The 8887-nt window shown below is 32.9% G+C and overlaps 1 pseudogene; it reads left to right on the plus strand.

Moving 5' to 3' along the window:
• Positions 1–3390: 3390 nt before the first annotated feature.
• Positions 3391–8588, plus strand: LOC138314064 (soma ferritin-like; annotated as a pseudogene).
• Positions 8589–8887: the final 299 nt, after the last annotated feature.

Here is an 8887-nt window from a genome sequence, read left to right on the forward strand (position 1 = left end):
GATCAATACTATATGTACTTGGATATCAATGAAAAGTTTCCATACTTACATGTACATCTATTGAACTAAAGCCTCCTTATATTAGCTCAAGCAGACGAAAGTGCACAGGTAAGGAATTCACCGCATAAGGATGTCTTACCGGATATTGGGGGCAAATCTTATTATAGCGAACCGTTCTAAATCCGGGTAGTCACAAATATTTTTAACGTGAATACATGTAAATCACAATCTTCTGCTCCTGGTTTTGATAGAGAAATTATACCATTTGTCAGCGGTGGAGCATCTTTAAAGTATATATATTGTAACATATTGTGTCCTGCTAATAAACTCATTACCAACGGTCCAAACCGAACCTGAAAATAAACACACATTTTGTTTATTAAAAATTGGCGAGAGAATTCGGAGTAACTTGCCACAGGTAAGCCAAGTTACGTACAAGATCCCCGGGAACCTAAGCGAGACCCAATCTTGGAGCATCATGAGACTGTTGCCACAAATTTGCTTCGCATTTCAACAATGGATACCACATACGAAACAACACATCGTATCAATGTTTCTACCAGACCTACCGGCCAACCGAAGATAGACAATGCAAGTTTACCCAACTACGACTGCCAAACGGAACGGGACCTCTGATGTCATATATCAGGCCAAAATCGTCGCCTTGGAATCAGTGTTTTAGATGTGGTAAGTGGGTATTCCATTGTTTTTCAAGAGCACATTAATACCGTACCACATGTTAGGCACAAGTCAGCCCAATTTTTCAAATGTGGCAAATTCGGACATTTTTCACGGGTCTGTTTTTCAAAGCCCCCAATTTCGGACCAATCAAACCAAAATCATAAATCAAAAAGTAAATTTCATAAAAGCAGGGACGCAAAGCGTATGTAAGAGGTTTATCTCGCGGAAATCAATCGTATGTGCATTTCCATTTTCGCATCTATAACCCAATCCATATCATCTAAATCATCAAATATCCTGTTCCATTTCTATTTCCCAGCTGGTGATAAGTTAATTTTATCAATCTGTTGTAAAACAAATCTTGAAGCCTTTCACTTTTGTATGCTCTGAAAAGAAACAGGAATTAAATTCAATGGTAAAAATTGAGTAGCAATGTAATCTATGCCTAAATGAACACCTGTAAATATCTTTCTAATTGCAGGCGTGAAACCACTCATACATAAAAGTATATATTCACTAGGCTACAACAATTTGCCAGTAAGTCAATGTTAATATAAGTTTTTGAAATGACTTGCAAGTTTTCTGTAGTTTGAAATAACCTTTTTATCCAGTTTAGCTTTAGTTTTGATTTTAAATTAGTTTTTTTTCAATATGTATCTTAATTTTGTCACATCCGTGATTCCATAAATACAATGTATTGAAATAAAGTTGTATTCAACTTCTTTAATTTTTTTTTTTATTGGATAGAGCTATAAAAAGATGATTAAACTGTGATACTAGTAATGATTTAATAATATGAATCGTACCAATAGGAGTCAAAGACCTTCTACTCCAAGTTTTTATCAGATATTTCAGCTTAATTAATTTCTTGTCAAAATTCAGCTTTAGAATTTCATGAAGATTTACGCTAAAGTAACTTCTTCAATGTTTGAATCTGCTTCTTCCCCACTGTAAGTCCAGGTGTGGTAGAACAGAATCCTGACTTAACTTTTTATGACCTATCCAAATTACTTACGATATAAGCATTTCTATTCAAAATTTTTCACCCAAGATAAAATACTTCTACCAAAACCGAAGTCATTCAAAACTTAATTCATTGATAAAATCTCATGATACGGAGTCGAACGCTTTTTCAAAATCGATCATCAATAATATCCCAGAGATATCCTTTTCCTCTGCATATTGCATTATATCATACCTAAAAGTAAAACATGTAAAGCAGTTCTTATCCTATATGCTATACTTCCTGATGCAATTTTGTATTCAATATTAACAATGATATAGGCCTCCATCTTTACATAAAATGTTTCGGTTTGCCAGCATTTGGAATACAAGTAAATAATAATCCCTTGTCTTTGAGTTATACAGATAATTCATCATTTCGATAACCATAATTAATAGATCTAACAACAAAATGACCTATTTGCTTCCAGAAACATTTAAAAATTTCAGTAGGCCTAGTGAAACCATCAGATCCTGGACTTTTTTTTTTATTCTTCATATTCTTTAATGTTTTACTCGCCTCTTTAAAAGTTATTTCCCCTTCTAAATTATTTGACTCGGTAGGGACAGTTGTGGAATCTCATCACAGAGAAAGTTTGTTAAATTAAAATCTATTGGTGAATGCAGGGTAAATCATTAAGTTTTCAGTAAAAATTACGTACTTCTTTCAAAATATCTTCTTGTTTAATCAAAACACCATTAGATCTATTTAAAAGAAATCTGGCCGTTTAATTAGGTTGTATTCTTCTGAGGTTTTTTTTAGTCCCGTTGAAGTCTCGTTTCGACCTAGATCAGAGAAGTTATGAGATTTTTTCAAATAAAATCTATCAATGTCTCTAGCAAGTTGCCAGTTGCATATTTTGTCAAAAAATTACATTTCCAATTTTGGCGGCCATTTTGAAATTGTGTCTTTTTTCGCTTTGAATAGAGCCACAATTTTACCATTTTTTTTCTGAAATGCGCCGGTATATTTTTAGCTTTATCGAGCTAATATTTGCTGTAACTCTTTACTGGGTTCGTGGTAATCAAAATATTGAGCATTAATGTGTGAAATTATACACTTTTGTCACTTTATTTTAACATTTTATGGTAATTTGAGCACTTATATTTTTTACTCTAAAATACTGAAAAATAACAAATATTCAAATGGGGCAAAAAAGTAAGCACACAGACCCCCCATTTTTCTGCCTGATTTAGAAAGAACAACCCTTTCCCTGTTGATATGCAAAATATTAACAAAAGTTTAATACCAGAACTTTTTCTATAAAGGGTTAGATTTGGCAAAACTGGCTGAAAATACATTTGTATATTGTTATTCTGAGGAAAAATATTAGTCTTATTAATCAAAACTGGTATATTTTTAAAGAAGACTACTAGAAAATAAATTTCTACAAACATCCATACATATCAAACACCTCATTAGGACATTATGGTTTTAATCTCTTGTGTACATGTATATGGTCAAAACGACAAAATTCCCATAAAATCCAATATTTTGTCAACTATAGGTAGACTATCTTTGAGTGACAATAGCTCAAAAACGAGCACACGGACATATGCTTTTTTCTTCCATTTTCTTTTATGATATGAATTCCTATTTCCAAAAATCTATATGAGCAATACAAGAAAAATTTTGACTTCTCAGAGGAGTACATCCTTAACCGGAATTTCGTGTCGTATATATATCCGGATCCGGAATTAGGTAACGCGATCTACTTCCTCTCCCTTTCTTTTTGTTGTTGACTTTTGTCTTGCTGCGTCAGTGTACGTACAGACAAAATTGACCAATATTTCTTTATCTTTAGAAACCAACAGGAAGCGAAATTTCGTTCTCAAAATGGCACAGACTCAGCCAAGGCAAAATTTCCACTCAGAATGTGAAGCTAGCATCAATAAGCAGATCAATTTGGAGTTGTACGCAAGCTACATTTACCAATCCATGGTATGTTCATGATTGATACTGATATTGTAGTTTGCCAACTTCCAGGCCTTTATTTAAGTTACACATTAAAAACCTACTTCACTTATTTCTCGTAGATGATTTAAAATTTTCCCATTATAATGAAATTATTATGAATAAATAATATGAAACTCAAACTGTGAACGAAGGGAGGTAACTCCTGATCAGAATCAGTTGTGGTAATCAACCGGAGCTACCGAGGGGAGATAAAGTGTAATGCCCGATGTCGTTCAGGTTTTTGTGGTAATATGACTGAAGGCAAGGCCTTAAAGGGCGCAGCCAGATGCTTTAAGCGAAGCTCTACTTGTTTCTTTTATTTTATATTTCATGTTGTCTAAGACATAATTTAGAAATAAAAGGACGCACAGACATTTAAGGATTGGTCGGAAAATTAGGAAGAAATCGTTAATTAAAAATTGAAACTGTATACGTACAGTAATACAAAGAAAAACCACCAAAGTTAGTCGACCAGTGGGCGGGGCTTAAGTGGCCATTATGACGTCAGTAATTACCGTATGAATGGGCTTATAGTGATGATTTACGAAAATTATTTTACGTTGATTTACAAAATGAATGCACGTGTAGGTGTTGCATACATATATACTAAACTGTAAATATTTGCATATTCATAGTGTTGTCAGAATTTTCACCTACAAATGTTAGCTGTCAAATTTAGCAATTAATAATACAAATGTGAAATCACAAATTTTCTAATGAAGCAATCTTTCATCTTCTTTCCAGGCCTTTTTCTTTGATCGGGATGATGTAGCTCTTCCAGGATTCAGCAAGTTTTTTAAAAAGTCCTCTGATGAAGAACGTGAACATGCAGAGAAATTGATGAAGTACCAGAACAAGAGAGGAGGGCCGAATTGTTCTTCAGAACATCGCTGTAATATTAATATTATTTCTAAATGGTTCTTGCATCAGTAGTAGCAGGTTTATAAAGTGAAAATCCGGTTTATGTAGTTACGTTTTAAAGCTACTAGCTATAGGTTAGCATTAAAACATGCTTTATGTACATTGTACATTAATTGTTAACACTACAATACAGTATATACTTACCGTAGCTACTATTCTATTCAGATGTAAAAATAATGATATCTTTAAATCTATCAGTCAAGATGTAGCTTTTGTCATTTTAGCAAACAAATTAATGTATTAAATGTTATTATTCATTCACAGTAATACTTAAGAATTGAAGAAAAGTTTAAAAGAAAGAAATTGAAAATAAGACAGACTCTGTGTTTATTATGGTAAAAGGATATAATAATGATTTACATGTAGTAAGTCACATATTCCTTTAATTAATTGTTGAATATTTTTTTTTACAGAAACCTGACAGAGATGAATGGGGAAGTGGGATTGGAAGCTATGCAGACGGCACTCTCACTGGAGAAAAATGTGAACCAGTCACTTCTCGATCTTCATGGACTGGCCAACTCCCACGGAGATCCACAGGTATGTCTAATTGGTATTTCTTGTTAGATTTACAGGTGTGTCTAATTGGTATCCTCCTTAGATTTACAGGTATGTCTAATTGGTATCCTCCTTAGATTTACAGGGTGTGTCTAATTGGTATTCCTCCTTAGATTTACAGGTATGTCTATAGATTGGTATCCTCCTTAGATTTACAGGTGTGTCTAATTGGTATCCTCCTTAGATTTACAGGTTTGTCTAATTGGTATTCCTCCTTAGATTTACAGGTGTGTCTAATTGGTATCCTCCTTAGATTTACAGGTATGTCTAATTGGTATCCTCCTTAGATTTACAGGTATGTCTAATTGGTATCCTCCTTCGATTTATAGGTGTGTCTAATTGGTATCCTCCTTAGATTTACAGGTGTGTCTAATTGGTATCCTCCTTAGATTTACAGGTATGTCTAATTGGTATCCTCCTTAGATTTACAGGTGTGTCTAATTGGTATCCTCCTTAGATTTACAGGTGTGTCTAATTGGTATCCTCCTTAGATTTACAGGTATGTGTCTAATTGGTATCCTCCTTAGATTTACAGGTGTGTCTAATTGGTATCCTCCTTAGATTTACAGGTGTGTCTAATTGGTATCCTCCTTAGATTTACAGGTGTGTCTAATTGGTATCCTCCTTAGATTTACAGGTGTGTCTAATTGGTATCCTCCTTAGATTTACAGGTGTGTCTAATTGGTATCCTCCTTAGATTTACAGGTGTGTCTAATTGGTATCCTCCTTAGATTTACAGGTGTGTCTAATTGGTATCCTCCTTAGATTTACAGGTATGTCTATAGATTGGTATCCTCCTTAGATTTACAGGTGTGTCTAATTGGTATCCTCCTTAGATTTACAGGTGTGTCTAATTGGTATCCTCCTTAGATTTACAGGTATGTCTATAGATTGGTATCCTCCTTAGATTTACAGGTATGTCTAATTGGTATCCTCCTTAGATTTACAGGTATGTCTAATTGGTATCCTCCTTAGATTTACAGGTATGTCTAATTGGTATCCTCCTTAGATTTACAGGTGTGTCTAATTGGTATCCTCCTTAGATTTACAGGTGTGTCTAATTGGTATCCTCCTTAGATTTACAGGTATGTCTAATTGGTATCCTCCTTAGATTTACAGGTATGTCTAATTGGTATTCCTCCTTAGATTTACAGGTATGTCTATAGATTGGTATCCTCCTTAGATTTACAGGTGTGTCTAATTGGTATTCCTCCTTAGATTTACAGGTATGTCTATAGTAGGAGTGTCACGGTTAACCGAAAATACGGTTAACCGAAAAATTCAACCGTACGGTTCGGTTCGGTACGATAATTCTAAGTTTCGGTTCGGTTCATTAAAAAAATAACTGTCCTATAATACCTGTAATTTACGTGTATAAACTGTATTGCAGATTATTTCATTGAAAATACGGCGAAGTTGTTTGTCAGAATCCCGAGAAATACACCTGTTGACCGACATATATGTGTAACACGTGTGCAAGTTCAGTCATTCAGAAGATCGTTTTTTGTTGTCTGCGGACATGATTTTTCACATACATAATATCTAAATGATATATTTCACTAAATGTTTGATATTTTATAATTGATAATTTTTTATTATGTATTTTTCCGATAACATTAATCCCGCAGAATATCGGCAGCTAAATCAAGCCGCCATTGTGTTGCCGATTGTAAACAATCGCGTTTCCGTCGGCCAATATTCCGCGAATTAAACCATTTTACGATTGAACATGCACCTGGTACGTAATAATGTTTATCTCTATTATAATTCAAATGCATAATACTTTTTAAAAACACTTTTTCTGGGATTATACCGATGTATTGATTTGCGGTAAAACTTACGATTTTCACATGTCAATCATCACATAATATTAATAATGCGTCATGAAGGATACGAGAAAAGTTTTAGTGACGAAATAATGTATCACAAAGGATACGAGGACATATATCTCTCTGTGACTGATTAATGTGTCAATAGTACTGAAAGAGTTAAAAAGATAAGAAAATGTTCAATTATGTTTTTTAAAGATGTTCCACTGCTGAGAGATCATAAATGATACTCAATATTTGAACAAAAAATTGGTATTTAATCGTGTTATATGTCTAATTAAGACACAAAATGATATAGAATAATTAATGAATTTCTTTGCTGCATGCACTTTTAGAACTTCAATGTATATAGGATATAGTGCTGTGGATTATTTTTCAGGGCGCAATAAATTATATGTTTTTAATTAGAAGTGAAATCTTGATAAAGAAAAAAAAAACATTTGTTTAAGTGATATACCATCTTTAAATCTAAAGCAGAACTTGCTTTTGATAGAAAATAGACTTAAAAAGTGTAATTGAGATTTGCCTGAACCGAACCGAAAAAACCGAAAACCGATCAAAAAAAGTTGAAACCGAACCGAGCTGAAAAAACATGAACCGTGACATCCCTAGTCTATAGATTGGTATCCTCCTTAGATTTACAGGTATGTCTATAGATTGGTATCCTCCTTAAATTTACAGGTGTGTCTAATTGGTATTGCTCGTTAGATTTACAGGTGTGTCTAATTCGTAGGGGTTGGACTATTAATATTTAAGTTTATATTGTATATTCATAGGATTTTCTTAAATTGTTGTTTACAATTTTCTGATTTTATTGTTTGTTTTACAGTTATCAGACTTTGTCGAGGAAACATTCCTGACAGAACAAGTGGAGGCTATCAAACAGCTGTCTGATTATATAGCACAGTTAAAGAGGGTTGGACCAGGGCTTGGAGAGTATCAGTTTGACAAGGAAACACTACAAGACTAAGAACAACCAATCAACATTGTCCTTACAAAATTATTGACCAATGAGAGCCCTTTTGTCATCATGTTCGATGTATTGAAAAATCATGTATTATATCAACTCTAAAAATATTTCAAATTTCAGGTTTTATAAAAAAAAAAATTATGTTATCAAACTATTGAGTCTATGAATAGCTTAGAGGAAGAAACAGCAATCATTAGATAATCATTTTGAAAAAATGTTGATGCCAAAATTAAAATCTATTTAAGAATTTTCATATCCATGCTCAGAAGTGTAGATGTTGTTTGTGCAGATTCATTTTTGAATTGTCATAACAAAGCAAATGATCAGTTTTAAACTAGGAATACTTATTTATAATCAACAATTTGGATATTCTTTCACAAAACTATATATATACTCAAATACAAGAATAATAATACATACTCCATAGACAACATTCTTTAAGTTTGCCATTCTATTTAACTTCTTGTGGACCAAAGTATTTTTCAATGTTTTTTGATATACAATATTTTATAATATATACCAGTCTTTTTGCTTTATTTTGAGTAAACGTTTGTTGTAAAAGAACTGTTTACATGTGTATCGGTATTGTAATAACTTGTTTTTGTGCCAGTTGAATGTGGCTCTCAGGAAAACTATATTTGGTATTAAATATTGTTTAAAAAATTACAAATAGTTCATTTTCTGTTTGAAGCAGTATGTTATATTATTTAATCTGACTTATCAGATTTCCTTCCCCTTGTTTCCAGTAGTTGGCCAGACAAAGACTACATTGTATAGAGACTGAGAATGGTTAATTTTGGTCTTGTACGTAGGTTTTGAATGTGCTGTCACTTTGTGCTATACATATATCTATAATTAGGGAAACAAATGCATATCATAAGTCATTTCATGACTTCCAAATTATGGTAGATTTATTTTTTGCTGTATGCGAAAATTGTACATTCCAACTATTCTGTGTTTGCATATTAC

Source organism: Argopecten irradians, unplaced genomic scaffold (genome assembly GCF_041381155.1).
Source record: "Argopecten irradians isolate NY unplaced genomic scaffold, Ai_NY scaffold_1279, whole genome shotgun sequence".
Classification (NCBI taxonomy): domain Eukaryota; kingdom Metazoa; phylum Mollusca; class Bivalvia; order Pectinida; family Pectinidae; genus Argopecten; species Argopecten irradians.